We start from the raw sequence: 15,634 nt of genomic DNA on the forward strand, positions 1-15,634 counted from the left end.
GCTAAAATAATATCAAACATCTTATTTGACCGATTCTCCACTCCTTCTACTCAGCCTCCATCACTGAATTGACTGCTCTGAGGAAAAGAACTCAATTTATATTTCCATTTAAAAGCTAAAAATACATACAAGTAAATGTAGGTTGGATTTAATTCAATTCTGGAATGCAGGGCAACCAGGCATTTAATCATTGCAGTTTTGACATCCTAAGGCCTTGACTAGGTTTCTACCAGTTTTTACTAAAAGCATTAGTCATAACAAACAGATCATTTCCCAGAACATTTAATTTATTAGATGGACTCAAATAATTTTTGTCATGAGCTCACTCTTTATAAGGATTTCATATTTTTATGAAACATCCTCCACTGGATGCAAGTCCCAACTTATACCTGGTTTAAGACTTTAAAGAAGTTCCATTTGGAAACTTAAGGCTGGTTAGTTTTACTTTCGGGTCTTTCAGCATCTATTACCTTCAGTGTACTCTCCCTCCCTGCTCAAACATTCACATTCCCCTCTTTCACTCTTGTAATCTATAGCCACAGCTCTAGGACCCTACTGATCTCAATTCTTTCATATTTTCAGCTTTACTGTATTCAGCTCTGCCCTTCTCAACTTTTTCAAGAGTTCCTGCTCTCTTGTGAATAATTCTCTTATGTTTTATATACACTGCCAGCCTTTTACACTGGTAAACCAAGTCCTCTATTTGTCTAAGACATCTTTACCTTCACACTAATGCTTCCTGATCTCACATTCATATCATCCTTAGTTATTGTCCCAAATGGAAGCTAATTTGTTTAATCTTCATTCTGTGCTCCCCTCTTTGTTCGGTTCATTACTTTCTTCTTCCACTGCTTTCCCCCCAAAGTTTCCATTGAGTCTTCCAGGTCTCTGGTTCCATGACATATGCTTAACTGATAAAATTCCATCATTTCCTCTTTACTGAGGGTTATACTAAAACTTATGATGTTTCCTTTTGGTTCCTGACCCATCTTACCCCAGAGGACACCACTTTTCCTTCAGTTACTTTTAATAGAGACAGCTCATCCTTCTGTATCCCACATATTTCAGAGCTATAGGGGGTTTCCTCACTCCCACATGGTTGTTTCCAAACCACTTTCCCCCAACCATCATGAGTAAAACCCATTTCTTGGAAACTCATGGCAGTCAAGGGACTCATGGCACTTGGTTTTACCACCTCCAAGTCCTTCTCTCCCTATTTGGTCATGGACCAACTTCCTAGTCATTGCCCCACAAACATGGAGACTTTGGCATTTGAATCACAGTTATTCTCTCCACCCTAAGTTCTTCCATCATTCAACAGTCTGGCCTCCTTGTGATTCAACCTCAGGGACATTTGTCTCTGCTCCACTGTAGTCACTCCACTGTCATGACTAGACTCTGGACATTATTATCATCCTGATCTGCTCAACTTCTGAAATCTTAACAGAAATATTTCACTTCCTAATTGCCTCCTCGGTCGCTCTCCCTTTTATATTCCCACTCCTGATCTTTGAGTTCTTTGCTATTATCTTCTACAACTTTAACATCCACCCACATTGATGACCTTTCCAACACTATGACCTCATGATTTCTTAACCTCTTCAGCTCCAACAATCTCAACAGGTCTCTGAATAGTGCTTTGTATATTCTGCCTTTTACTAGTTGTGTAGCTATCGGTTTTCCCTACTATGTCTTCCTCCTTGAGGGCAGCGATCGTGTCTTGGTACTATTTTGTATGGCGCCTTGTGTTGTGTGTGCTCACCAGAAGGGCATTATTGTGTACTGTTTAAAAGCACAGGTTCTGATGTTAGGATTGCAAACCTTAGTTTTGTAATCTACTAGTTGTTATGACTATGAGGGGAAAGTTAACCAACCTTTCTATGTCTCAGTTTCCATAGATATGAAATATGAATACTAACACTTTGTACCTTGTGGATTTTTGAAATGATTAATTACACTATGTGCAGCACATAGCTAATAGAATATTTACTGTTAACAACTGCCCTCATAAAGGGAAAGGAAAACCAGTTTTTAATAGGAATTAGGTACAATACTGAACGAAAAGAGCTCCAGATCTTAGGGATAATGATATGGAGACAATCATTTTTTAAAAATTGAGAGCAAGTGAATTATTAAGCAAATTTTCATTTCCCTCTATTTGTACTTTCCACTAAGGAGATGCCAATGTACTGATCACTGCCAGAGACCAATTTATTTAACCATATACTATCACTATGTATCACTGCATGTAAAGTCATTAGAAAATCACATAATAATATATATTATTAAAATTTAGATACAAATATGACATATGTCTAAAAATCTAAAACGTTAGGTAGAGTACATTGCTCCTTGTATGATGTGATAAGGGATGCTCTGAAATATGATTTCCTCCAATTTCCTGTTCCACAGTTCTGTCAAAGGTCTTGATATTATCATCAGAAATCAGGTTTGTTTGTTTAAATCATGTTGTTTCTAGAGACAACTAGTAAAGTTCTCCCTGGGATACTTTATTAAAGTAGCTCTGGCATATCTAATAATTACCTAAATGAGTAGGACATAAGACTTGTGAGTTGAGATGGAAATGGATATAATTTCTTTACATAAAGTCCTTGCTGTCTAGGGAAGGTAAGCTTGAGTGATGGAAGAGAACTAGCTAGGGTAAGAGGACTTAGGAACCAAGGATTGCTGAAAATGGAGAGGTTACTTAAGAGGAACTGTTCTATTGTATGCAATGCTATTCAGGCATTTCTCCATCTAGTTTAGGAGAAAGAGGACAGGAGTTAAGCAGAGAATATATCAATAAACAAAAAGCACAATTTAGACTTACAAAATATTCCTTGATTAAAAAATATATTCCTAGATTTTAAAATGGAGAAAGGGGACATAAAATGTCCTTTAAATAGCTCATAGTGAATTTACTCATATTGTTATTTTTCTGGAAACCAGCATTCAGAGGTACTGTATCTTTAACTCACTTATAAAAACATAAACTTATGCAGTTGTGTATGTTTGTGTCTATATGGTGGGAGGTGGGGGCGGGCAGAGAAAAAGAGAGACAGACACTTGGGAATTTATGTGAGAATATGAGAGAGAGGTACTAAAGTCCTGTTATTGTAAGCCAGGTTATAGTAAGGCTTATGATATTTTCAGAGTTTTGTGAATTCCAAGCATAACCATGGTATTTTCCAGGCCTATCATATTATATACTTGCTGGTACATCTTATGATCATGCTAGTTTTAAAATAACTGTGTGTCATTCTTTATTTAACTTGTGGTACAATGTGACTGGGCTTCCCAGGTGGCACTTGTGGTAAAGAACCCACCTGCCACTGCAAGAGTTGCAAGACATGGAGGTTCAATCCCTGGGTCAGGAAGATCCTCTGGAGGAGGGCATGGCAACCCACTTCAGTATTCTTGCCTGGAGAATCCCATGGACAGAGGAGCCTGGTGGGCTATGGTCCGTAAGGTCGCAGAGTCGGACACAACTGAGTGACTTAGCATGCATGCACAATGTAACTGTCAAATATTTTGGTTATAAACCTGTCTTAAGATTTTTCTATTTTACATGTCTCTATATTTATTATTCTTTACTATTTTCTGTGGCACTTCATCTTGTTTTAATATACACTTTTTCTAATTTGTCAAGATATTTTAAAATTTCACTTGTGTCTTACAATTTGACACTCAACTTGAAGTCATATGTATAAGCAACAAAAATGTTTTCAATCCTTTTATCAAGGGCACCTGGGAATTTGCTGGCAGTCCAGTGGTTAGGGCTTGGCACTTTCACTGCTGAAGGCACTGGTGGGATCCCTGGTTGGGGAACTAAGACCCCTCAACCTGTGTGGTGCAGTCAAAAAAAAAAAAAAAAAAAAAAGGCACCAATACAATGATATCTTTAAAAAAAGGAAGAAAAACAAAACTGTCCCTTTTACCTATTGTTCCCATAAATATATGCCTATACATATGTATTTATATTATAGCTTGCCAGTAAGGATAACAAGATTCAAAAGCTTTACTAAAGTTTTGAAACTTGATAAAGAGTGTCTCCCAGAAACTTCTCTCAAACAACACACTTATTGGTGGAACAGTGGGAGCATTTTTGTAGTAAAGTCAGAAATAAGTCAAAGGGGTACATTTTACCACCACTGGAGCCCTAGACAGTAGAATAAGACCACTGGAAAGAATGAAGAGGTACAATTCGTATAAAAGACAAAACTTTGTAGAGAAAATGGTCATTTATCCTGAAAATTCAAGAACAAATTATTAAAATAAAATAAGAGTTTAACAAAGTGGTCAGATATAAGAGCAACATCAATATTGATGCAAGGTCAATGTCATTGGCTTCCTTAGGTATCAGCATTAATTATGTTCATTGGAGTATTGTCTATAAAAAAACAAAGTTGAAAACAACCTAATTGTTCATTAATAGAGGAGTGGTTGAATAAGTTATGAGTGTGCTTGCACTATGAAATATTATCCAGTAGTTAAAAATTGATACAATCTAAATATGAATTTATTAACATGGAGATAACTCCAGTTCCTACTGTTGAGTGACAAAAGCAAGTTGCAGAATAACTTCATTAATGTGAAAAATAAAAGATAGATTGATTTTGTATTTTCTATTGGTATACATATGCAATAATGAATACAAAAAGCCTGAAAGGTTACCTACCGAATGAAGCAATGGTTATCTTTTGGGAGAGGCCTGAGATTGGGGGCAATGGTCAAGGAGAACTTTATATTTTGTGTTTTGTTTTTTTTTAAAGAGAAAGTATTACCTGCATAGGAAAAAATAAAAACAACTTTAGAGTGAAATAGTTTGCTGAATTCACCTAAATTTCATTTGAACTAGTCCATCTTTTCATACATAAAAGGGAGTTGCTTTTTAGTTTCTTAACCTTTCATCCACTTAACAACTAGGGAAGACTATGCACTATGCTCTGTACAATGAGTGACATGTTCTCCGCCATCCCGGAACTTACAGTCAAGTGGGAGAGACGCGTAATAAGCAAATGAGACAGTCATTACACTTTATAAGAGATTTCAACAGAAATGAGGACCCGGTTTTGATTGAAATTAATGTGGTCAGGGGAGATTTCTGTGAAGAAGAGACATTTAAACTGGGATTCAGAGTATTGAATACTCTGAATATCATGTATTATAGTGATGATGGTGATGAGGAGAAAAACAAGCCCAAAGGATCTCGCAGAAAAAGCTTTATGGGTTAGTGAAAATATCTGAGGGTCAGAGTGGTTAGGCTTTAGGCAGGGTGGGTGGCAGTGTTAAGTTGGGAAGGCAGGTAGAGGCCAGATCATACAAGTCCTTTCAGGCATGTTAAAGTTTAGATTTTATTTGAAGAATAATGTTAAGTCACTGGGGGTGGGGGTTGGTTTGGAGAAGAGAAGCAATGTGATCTGACCTCTATTTTTAGAAGATCATTCTAGCTGCCATGTCAAGAAAGTAGTGACACAGTTATATTTTTGGAGGCAGCATTATATGAAAACATGAAAGAGAAATGACTTCAGTAGAGGGGACAGCAAGTGCAAAAGCTAGCTCTTTTGGTTTAGAAACAAGAAAGACAAGAGTGGCAGAGGCATAGTAATGTGGGGGAGAGGGGTGTGGAATCAGGTCTCATCACCCAGGGTTTTGTAGAACCTGCATGAAGCCTGGGTTTTATTCTAATTTGGACTGAATTCTATTTCCCACAGGATCACTCTGACTGCTGGGTGGAAGACAAGACTCTGTAGGAGGGCGAGAGTAGGAGGGAGAGCTGCTGGGAGGTTATTGTCATGGTCCAGGTCCCCAGTGGCTCAGCTGGTAAAGAGCCCACCTGCCAAGGCAGGAGACGTAAGAGACATGGGTTCGATCCCTGAGTCGGGAAGATCCCCTGGAGGAAGGCATGGCAACCCACTCTAGTATTCTTGCCTGGAGAATCCCATGGACAGAGGAGACTGGCAGGCTGTGGTCTATAGGGGCGCAAAGAGTTGGACGTGACTGAAGCAACCTAGCACGCATGCAGGTGAGGCATCATATTGGCCTGGGCTTGGGTTGAAGCAGCAGAGGTGGGAAAAGGGACGGATTTCAGCAATGCTTGGAGATTGAATCAATAGGACTTGATGCTTAATGAGATGTGGGAGTGTAAAGAAGAGGGTGCTTTCAAGTACTTTCAGGCTCAAGGTAGGGAATGGTTTATTGGGACTGAGGGCCTGAAAGGGGCCCTGTGTGGCTGGAGCTCAGTGTAGAGGGTGGTGTGTGGGGAGGTGAGAGGAGATGAGGTCAGAGTGGTGGGCACGAGCCAGGTGATTCATGGCCAGGTGAGGACATGGAAAGGTGTCTGAATGTACTCTAAGCACCATGGGAAGCTACTGAGGGTTTTAAACAAGGTGTGGTTTGGTTTTATTCTCAAAAGCCACTTTAGCTTCAGAGTGGGTAGTGGGCTTAGATGGGGACAAGAGAGGCAGGGAGATGAGTTAGAAAGTTATTGCAGAGGTCTGAGGATGAAGTCTTGGAGTTGGTGCCAGGCAGATTTGAGATTCATTTGAAATGGAACTGATTAGTTTTCTTGAATTAAACACACACCCATGTGTGTGTGTGTATGTATATATATATGAGTTTATATATAGAAGTAAAAGTCAGTCGCACAGTCATGTCTGACTCTTTGCAATCCCATGGACTGTAGCCTGCCCGGCTCCACTGTCCATGGAATTCTCTAGGCAAGAGTACTGGAGTGGGTTGCCATTTCCTTCTCCAGGGGATCTTCTGACTCGGAAATCAAACCCGGGTCTCCTGCATTGCAGGCAGATTCTTTACCAACAGAGCCATTAGGGAAGTCCATATATATGTGTGTGGGTGTGTGTATATATATATGTGTGTGTGTGTGTGTGTGCGTGCTGCGATTCATGGGGTCGCAAAGAGTCGGACACGACTGAGCGACTGAACTGAACTGAACTGAACTGATGTGTGTGTGTGTGTGTGTGTGTGTATCAGAGTCTAAGCCTTATTGAAGTTTTTATCATTTCCTCATTTCATTTATATACTATATTTTTATTTACCCCCTCATTTCTAGGAAAACAGTTTTCTAAAACATGTGAGTTTTCTGTTCTGATGAAACTCTTCCTTCCATGCACATAACTGCTTGGGAATTGGTGAGTTTGGGGGATTCTGAAAGACTATAGACATCACCCTATAATCCATTTTGTTGAACATAGTCAAATAGATAAAGAACCATTTTATCCCTTTCAAATTACTGACTTTGCTGAAATAAACTACAATACATTCAAATCTAATTGCTTCTTAGGGCAATTAACCTATTAATAGCATGTTTAACTTTCAAAAAAACCTGTTTGGTCAGAAAGCCAATACTTAACGTATTCATTCAGAATTAATTAATTCATTCTGCATTAATAACTGAGGAGTCCTGCCTTTTCTTGCACATCTGGGACAACTGGATAGATAGATGTCTCCAAAATATTTGGAAAGAATTGTTAAGAAGTTACATAATTACTTAAGGATACCATAAACATATCTTTCTATTTCCAGTCACATCAAAATGCAAATCCAAATACACTACAAACCGGGAAACTTAGAATTATAGCTTTACTGGGCTATACACTATTCTTCCTCAGTGAGAGCATGTCTCAGACTGAAGTTGTCTCCATCAGAAAAAGGATACTGCTAGTAGGGGGGCTATGAATGAATTGGGCCCAGGAGTAAAGACATTCTGTATCCATATCATGAAACCCTAAGAGGTAAGGGGTGCAGAAATATCTCTTGGGCTTCTTGGGGACTTTGAAGGCAGGGTATAGGGGGGTGGGGAAGCACTGATACATAAAATGGGGGGAGATAATGTATTTGCACATCAGTAAAGACAAAGACATAGTGTATTGTTGATGAGAAAGAGACAAGCAGCCCCTGATATCTGGGACCTGGCTTGGTACTAACAATCAGGACTTGGTGTTTTCTTATTGAACATAAATTATTTCACAGAGCATCAACAGTAGAGAAGTTCATTCTGTACCCATGATGGATCAAGACAAAGACAAGACCATTCTGTAATTATGTCTGAATCCAGTCAAAATATGAACAGCATCCAAGGCACAAAAATGACCAAACATCTCCATCCTGACAAACGTGAGTGACGATTACTTTACCAATTATCTGCCTGTTCAGATTAGTCTTTGCCACTTAAAAATAAGATTTTTTTAGAAATCCAATCACAGAATTACCCCCTACTTTCTGACAGCATCCAAATCCAGAACAATGCCAGCTAGAGTGACCTACTCAGCTTGGTTTTCCCAAGAATTTCCTGGCTTTAGCACTGCAAGACCCACAATCCAGGAAATTCCTGTCTCAGGCAAACTGGGATGTCTGGTCAAAGGCCTGTTTCTGTAAATCCTCCCCCAAGTCATCTGAAGCAAGCCCAAATCCTAGAAATCCTTTCTAAAGCCCTCTTACTAAGATACCCCACCGTTTTTGATGGTATGCATTCCCCTTTTGCTGCAGTAAGTAATAAATCCAACTTTTAAAACTACAGGTCTACTCCTAGCAGCCTTTGGTTAGAGGGTGTTGACATCAATAAGACATAAAGAGGCACAGCATTATGGAAAGGCTAGGGAGGCCTAGCATGGAAAATGAGACTGAAGGAATGAAGAGGTAGTGGGAAGCAAGGAAGTAAAAGGGTGGTTCAGCCCTGAGGCGGTAGAGTGTGGTTTTCCGAAAAGGTGGTTTTCAGGGGTGATAAAAGATAAGGTGATGGAAGGTAAAGCCTAGAGCCTTTGTAGAAGGAGCAGGAGTTGTTCCCCCATGCTCTGTGCCTGAAAACACACACACACACTAATGAAAGACAGCAAAAACAAACACAATTTTGGCTTATGTTATATAATAATGACGCAGTCTTTAATGGCCTAGGGGCTGGTCATTGAGTTTTCATATCCACACAATTCCCTATGTTTGTTGTTTGTCAACTGCATTACATAATAGTTTCTATCTAAGAGAAATTTCTAGGAAGGAAGAACTCCAATGACACACTAGCTGACAGGTTTAGCTGCAAAACACTAAACTTACAATTTTAATTCTTTGGGGTTGAGATCATTCAGTGTTAAAGATCACCATTCATTAGTTAAAATAAAGACCCTAAAACAGTGCCTGACATATGTTAAATGGCAATAAATATTAACTATTACAATTACTGTGATAATGCTATGTTTTCCCGTGTGCTTATTTTAAAACAGGAGCAATGCTGTAGTTTTTACAAATGTTTTTGACCACATAGCCTTGACTATATTGGTATTATATATTCAATGATAAATGTAGTTGCTTTGTTTCTTAAACTGTACTCAGAGACATATACTCAAATGACTGTGCATGCCTTTTGGAGAGATTTACTGTTCTGGCAATCTTTTAAATTCAGTAGTTGGGCACCTACTTTTCAGTAGTTGGCCCTTCATGTTGCAAAGCAAGTTTTGAAAACATAACTGCTGTTTAGTCTGATACTGTTTATACTTTTAGAAAACCAGAGGATTTATAAAACAGAAACAGTCTCACAGACATCGAAAACAAACTTATGGTTACCGAAGGGGAAAGGTGGGGAGGAAAGATAAATTAGGGATTTCGGGAATAACATATACACGCTACTATATATAAAATTGATAACCAATGCATGTGTGTGTGTGTGTGTGTGTGTATATAACTGAATCACTTTGCTGTACACATGGAAACTAATACAACATTGTACATCAACTATACTTCAGTTAAAAAATTATGCTAAATAAACCAGGGGAGTAAACAGCAGAATGTGACTGTCCATATAAAAGGAAACCTTGAATACTTAGAGTCTCTAATTTGAAACAGAGCACATAGATTTCTTAGAAGAGGTTTAACTCCTAATTTTCAACAGAAGTGCCTCATTTTATTTTTACAAGAATAAAAGTCATCTGTAAAAATATAGGAACATAGGGAATGCTTATGGAGTACTCTTAACTTCAGAAGAAAAAACAATGTGAATACTTGGGTTCTGGTGATGTCCAGGATATGTTATAAAAGGTAGCAAGTAGAGTTTTGTACATTTACAATAATTTTGTACTGCTAAAGACCATGTTACCTGGTTTTTCAATACCCAGAGAAACAAGCAGCTTGGTTTTCAAACATTAGTACCAAATTGCCATATTGTATGTACACAACCTGGATGTTTCAATCATTCTACTACTCAACACAAATTTGATTTTTTTCTTACAATTTTGAAATCTGGTTGATTTAATTTACATTAATTTTCTCAAACACAAAATTTGGTGGTGAGAATACTAATTATCCTGATATTGCATTCAACCAGATCTTACTCTGTTTGAAATTATTTTTTTCCTTTGGCCAAGTCTGGGGTCAAAAATACCTATATCCACCTAAAGTATAGAAGACTTGTTTCAGAAGTCTACTTCTTCACTGATTTAAAACCATTTATTTCGAAACTGGCATTTTTTACAAAATAAACAAAATTAAAACAGTAGTTCTAAGAGATAAATTCCTTTACAAAGTTAATACGTTAGATAATTATATTTACTTGAGTCATAAGTAAACATTTTTAAGGGAAATCTTTACTTTTGGTGTGAATTACAGAGCTATCCAATTTCAGCCATACCATTTTAAATGTATAATGTTTCTTACAGAGTAGTTTTATACGTATTAGTCCCACAAATATTAAAATCTCACATGCATACAGCAGATAGTTGAATTCTCATTTCTGTAAACATTTTGAACACTTAAAACATGCTACTGTTTGATCATAATAATGAATCAGTTTTGCAGTTACTGCATACTTGAATACATACAACCCTGAATCAAAATGAAAAGTACAAATTAAGAATGAAATTAAAACATTTATATTTTCTTTAATGTTTACAGGTAAAGGCACATTTATTAAAAAGCAATTATATAATATGCACTGAGAAAGCTGATAGAGCTAAGAATATCATGAAGGAAAACAGGAACCACTTCCTGAATTGCTTTTGTTCTTGAAACAAATTAATTCCAAATATTAATAGTAAAGTAACTCAGAGTAGTGCCGGGCAAAAAAATTTAAAATACACTTGTTTAACAGTCTCATTGCCAGATCCTAGACCCATTCTAGATAGAAATACCATTTTAAGATAAACAAAGACATTAACCCTCTTTGGGAATCGGTTCTTACCGAAATTTGCCATCTGTATCGTCTGGTTGCCAGTCTCTGGAAGATTGTAAATCACAACAGCATCAGCATTTCTTCTGCCCGCTGTTTGAATTTTTTCTGAAAATGTACAATTACCTCTTTCTATCAGCGCAATCCAGGGCTTCTTAGTATAGGTAAACTCAGTGTTGTAGTCACAAGCTTGGTAGTTATTGTTCTTAGGGATGCCTACCACCCCCATAGCATTAGCCACTGGTGAGGCTAAGCCATAAACACCACATTCGCATGTCTCTGCTGAAGTGTAGTTGCTGGTTTCATTGTAGTAAGTCACAGTCACATAGGCATTAATTGAAAAAGATGCTGTGATTTTAAATAAAAATGTAAAAATTACCAGCAGCTGAAAACTGGACTTAGTCTCCTGGTTCATTGTTCATTCATTTGAGCATAAAATTTAAGATGTCTGCTGATTTTTCCAACTATCAGTCACCATTTGTCCATGCAGGTCCCTGCTAAGCAGAAGTCTGAAATTTCAGTTGCAAGTAGGTAACTGATCTCACCTCTAGCAATGTAAGCTCTGAATACATCAGCTCTATTTCACTGTACTTAGCTATATTCCCCTTCGCCTGTCCTTCCTCCAACTGTACACACGTATAACCCTTAATCAGGACTGCCTTAGCGATAAATAACACCATCAACTTTATTCTACGTGTCAACTTATCAGGATTGGATGACTTCCTGCATTGACATTTTTTCCTTCTTCTTGTTCCAGCTAATGAACTTTCATAAACATGGAGTGGATTGGAATGAGGAACTGGACTATTGGTACTCCCACGTGACAAAATGAAAGTCACCTCTCTCAGATTATCTAAAACACCAAACTGGTTTTCCAAGCCCTGCTGAAATATGCTATCAACCAATTCAGCCAGAAGTAAGTTAAGATCTGTCATTTTAATTGCTATCGCATTGGTGGAATTGATTTTGCGGCCTTTTTTGGTCTTATTTCTTTGTGGAATTTTTCTTAACAATCTCCCCAAGGAATATCTTCTGCTACCTTGTTTATTCATTGAAAGCGAAACATATTCCAGTCACTAGAGATCATTTGAAGTACAATGCCTTGCCAGTGGTGGGCACTCCAATATTTCTCAACTGATTGATACCTATAATGTGATGCATTCCATTAATTTTTATGTCCCATGTCTTATACTCTAACAAAAGATTATGCAAGGTTTATCTCCTAACATTTAGAATAAAAAGAAATTATTTTAGTGTAGTTGCTTTACAATATTGTGTTAGTTTCTGTTGTAGAGCAAAATCAATCAACTTTATATACATATATATCCGCTCTTTTTTTGGATTTCCTTCTCATTTAGGTCACCACAGAGCACTGAGTAGAGTTCCCTGCACTAAAAGTAGGTTCTCATTAGTTATCTATTTTTTACACTGTTGTTGTTTCGTTGTTAAGTCATGTTTGACTCTTTTGTGACCCCATGGACTGTAGGCCCCCAGGTTCCTCTGTCTGTGGGATTTCCCAGGCAAGAATATTGGAGTGGGTTGCCATTTCCTTCTCCAAGGGATCTTCCCAATGCAACCTGCATCTCCTGGATTGGCAGACAGATTCTTTACCACTGAGCTACCAGGAAAGCCCATATTATACATAGTAGCATATGTATGTCAGTCTCAGTCTCCCAATTCATCCCACCCCAATCCTGTTCCCCCCTTGATGTCCATGTTTGTTCTCTACATCTGTATCTCCATCTCTGCTTTGCAAATAGATTCACCCATTTGTACCACTCTTCTAGATTCCACATATATGTGCTAATATACGATAATTTTCTCTGACTTTCTTCACTCTGTGTGTCTCTAGGTCCTAGAATTTTTAATTCTAGTTATTGTAAACATATAAATAGCTTTATTTACTTCATTGCTTCCTTTACTGTAAGCTGTTTTTAATCAAGAGTACACTGGACACTAGCAGCAGTTGGGCATACATTGGTGTGGGCTCGATTGGTCTGGGTAAGTTGCTGGGAAAGGTAGATTGCAATGTGTGCCAAGGGCCGGTGAAGGAGTAGATGAATGGACAACAAGACAGAGATATCAGGAGTCTGATTGGGCCAAGGTCAAAAAAAACAGATAAATAGGTATCAGACTGACAGAGAAGTAGAAAGACACCAGGTCAAATGGAAGGCAGAAACAATGGTAGTCTGAAGTCCAAGGGAAATAGTCTGGAATAAGGAATACCACTAGAGTCAACGGGACAGGACAACAAAAAACAGGAAAATAGGAGACATTGTTGAAGATGACCAATGAAGCTATTTCCATCCCACTCCCCCACTTGTCCATTCCTGGGCATCTGAAGTATTAGCATTGGGAATGGACACTGCAAGTGGAAACAAACAGTTAACATCAGAAGGGAGTTCAGGGAATCTGCAGTAGAAACTTATGGATAAACCCCAGCAAATGCACAATACAAATATGAACCTTTCTCTCCTTTTACAGCTGCTGATTACTCATGGGTGTATCCCCTCCTTCACAGTACCTGGTATTAGTAACAACTTACACACAGTAACCACTCAACAGTTATTCATGGAATTGAACTGAAAAGTTTAAAGGTCTTGTGTATTAGCTTATGATCTGTTTCAGAGTAAATGCAAGTAGTTTATTATTTTGCTATTAGCACTATCATATTGACGTCAAAACTCATAATAAAGACTACTCACTGGACAAAGAAAACTATCAAACTGAAAACACAAGTATTATTGTCAAAATGATTAGTCTGCTGATTGCTAATAGACATCTGTGATCAATTCAACAGATAATTCATTAGTAAAGTTCTAGAGATTTAACCTTCTATCAGATCAGATCAGATCAGTCGCTCAGTCGTGTCTGACTCTTTGCGACCCCATGAATCGCAGCACGCCAGGCCTCCCTGTCCATCACCAACTCCCAGAGTTCACTCAGACTCACGTCCATCGAGTCAGTGATGCCATCCAGCCATCTCATCCTCTGTCATCCCCTTCTCCTCTTGCCCACAATCGCTCCCAGCATCAGTCTTTTCCAATGAGTCAACTCTTCGCATGAGGTGGCCAAAGTACTGGAGTTTCAGCTTTAGCATCATTCCTTCCAAAGAAATCCCAGGGCTGATCTCCTTCAGAATGGACTGGTTGGATCTCCTTGCAGTCCAAGGGACTCTCAGGAGTCTTTTCCAACACCACAGTTCAAAAGCATCAATTCTTTGGTGCTCAGCTTTCTTCACAGTCCAACTCTCACATCCATACATGACCACTGGAAAAACCATAGCCTTGATTAGTCGAACCTTTGTTGACAAAGTAATGTCTCTGCTTTTGAATATGCTATCTAGGTTGGTCATAACTTTCCTTCCAAGGAGTAAGCATCTTTTAATTTCATGGTGGCAGTCACCATCTGCAGTGATTTTGGAGCCCCCCAAAATAAAGTCTGACATTGTTTCCACTGTTTCCCCATCTATTTCCCATGAAGTGATGGGACCAGATGCCATGATCTTCATTTTCTGAATGTTGAGCTTTAAGCCAACTTTTTCACTCTCCACTTTCACTTTCATCAAGAGGCTTTTTAGTTCCTCTTCACTTTCTGCCATAAGGGTGGTATCATCTGCATACCTGAGGTTATTGATATTTCTCCCGGCAATCTTGATTCCAGCTTGTGTTTCTTCCAGTCCAGCGTTTCTCATGATGTACTCTGCGTATAAGTTAAATAAACAGGGTGACAATATACAGCCTTGACGAACTCCTTTTCCTATTTGGAACCAGTCTGTTGTTCCATGTCCAGTTCTAACTGTTGCTTCCTGACCTGCATATAGATTTCTCAAAAGGCAGGTCAGGTGGTCTGGTATTCCCATCTCTTTCAGAATTTTCCACAGTTTATTGTGATCCACACAGTCAAAGGCTTTGGCACAGTCAATAAAGCAGAAATAGATGTTTTTCTGGAACTCTCTTGCTTTTTCCATGATCCAGCGGATGTTGGCAATTTGATCTCTGGTTCCTCTGCCTTTTCTAAAACCAGCTTGAACATCAGGAAGTTCAGGGTTCACATATTGCTGAAGCCTGGCTTGGAGAATTTTGAGCATTACTTTACTAGCGTGTGAGATGAGTGCAATTGTGCAGTAGTTTGAGCATTCTTTGGCATTGGCTTTCTTTGGGATTGGAATGAAAATTGACTTTTTCCAGTCCTGTGGCCACTGCTGAGTTTTCCAAATTTGCTGGCATATTGAGTGCAGCACTTTCACAGCATCATGTTTCAGGATTTGGAATAGCTCAACTGGAATTCCATCACCTCCACTAGCTTTGTGGCCCACTTGACTTCACATTCCAGGATGTCTGGCTCTAGGTCAGTGATTACATCATCGTGATTATCTGGTAATTGATTCTAAAAGGAAAATCATTATATGATTTTAAATGACAGCTTTGCCTAACACTTTGTGGCAGTGCTCATGAGAAA

The sequence above is a fragment of the Bos indicus x Bos taurus genome, chromosome X (assembly GCF_003369695.1).
Source record: "Bos indicus x Bos taurus breed Angus x Brahman F1 hybrid chromosome X, Bos_hybrid_MaternalHap_v2.0, whole genome shotgun sequence".
In the NCBI taxonomy this organism is placed as follows: domain Eukaryota; kingdom Metazoa; phylum Chordata; class Mammalia; order Artiodactyla; family Bovidae; genus Bos; species Bos indicus x Bos taurus.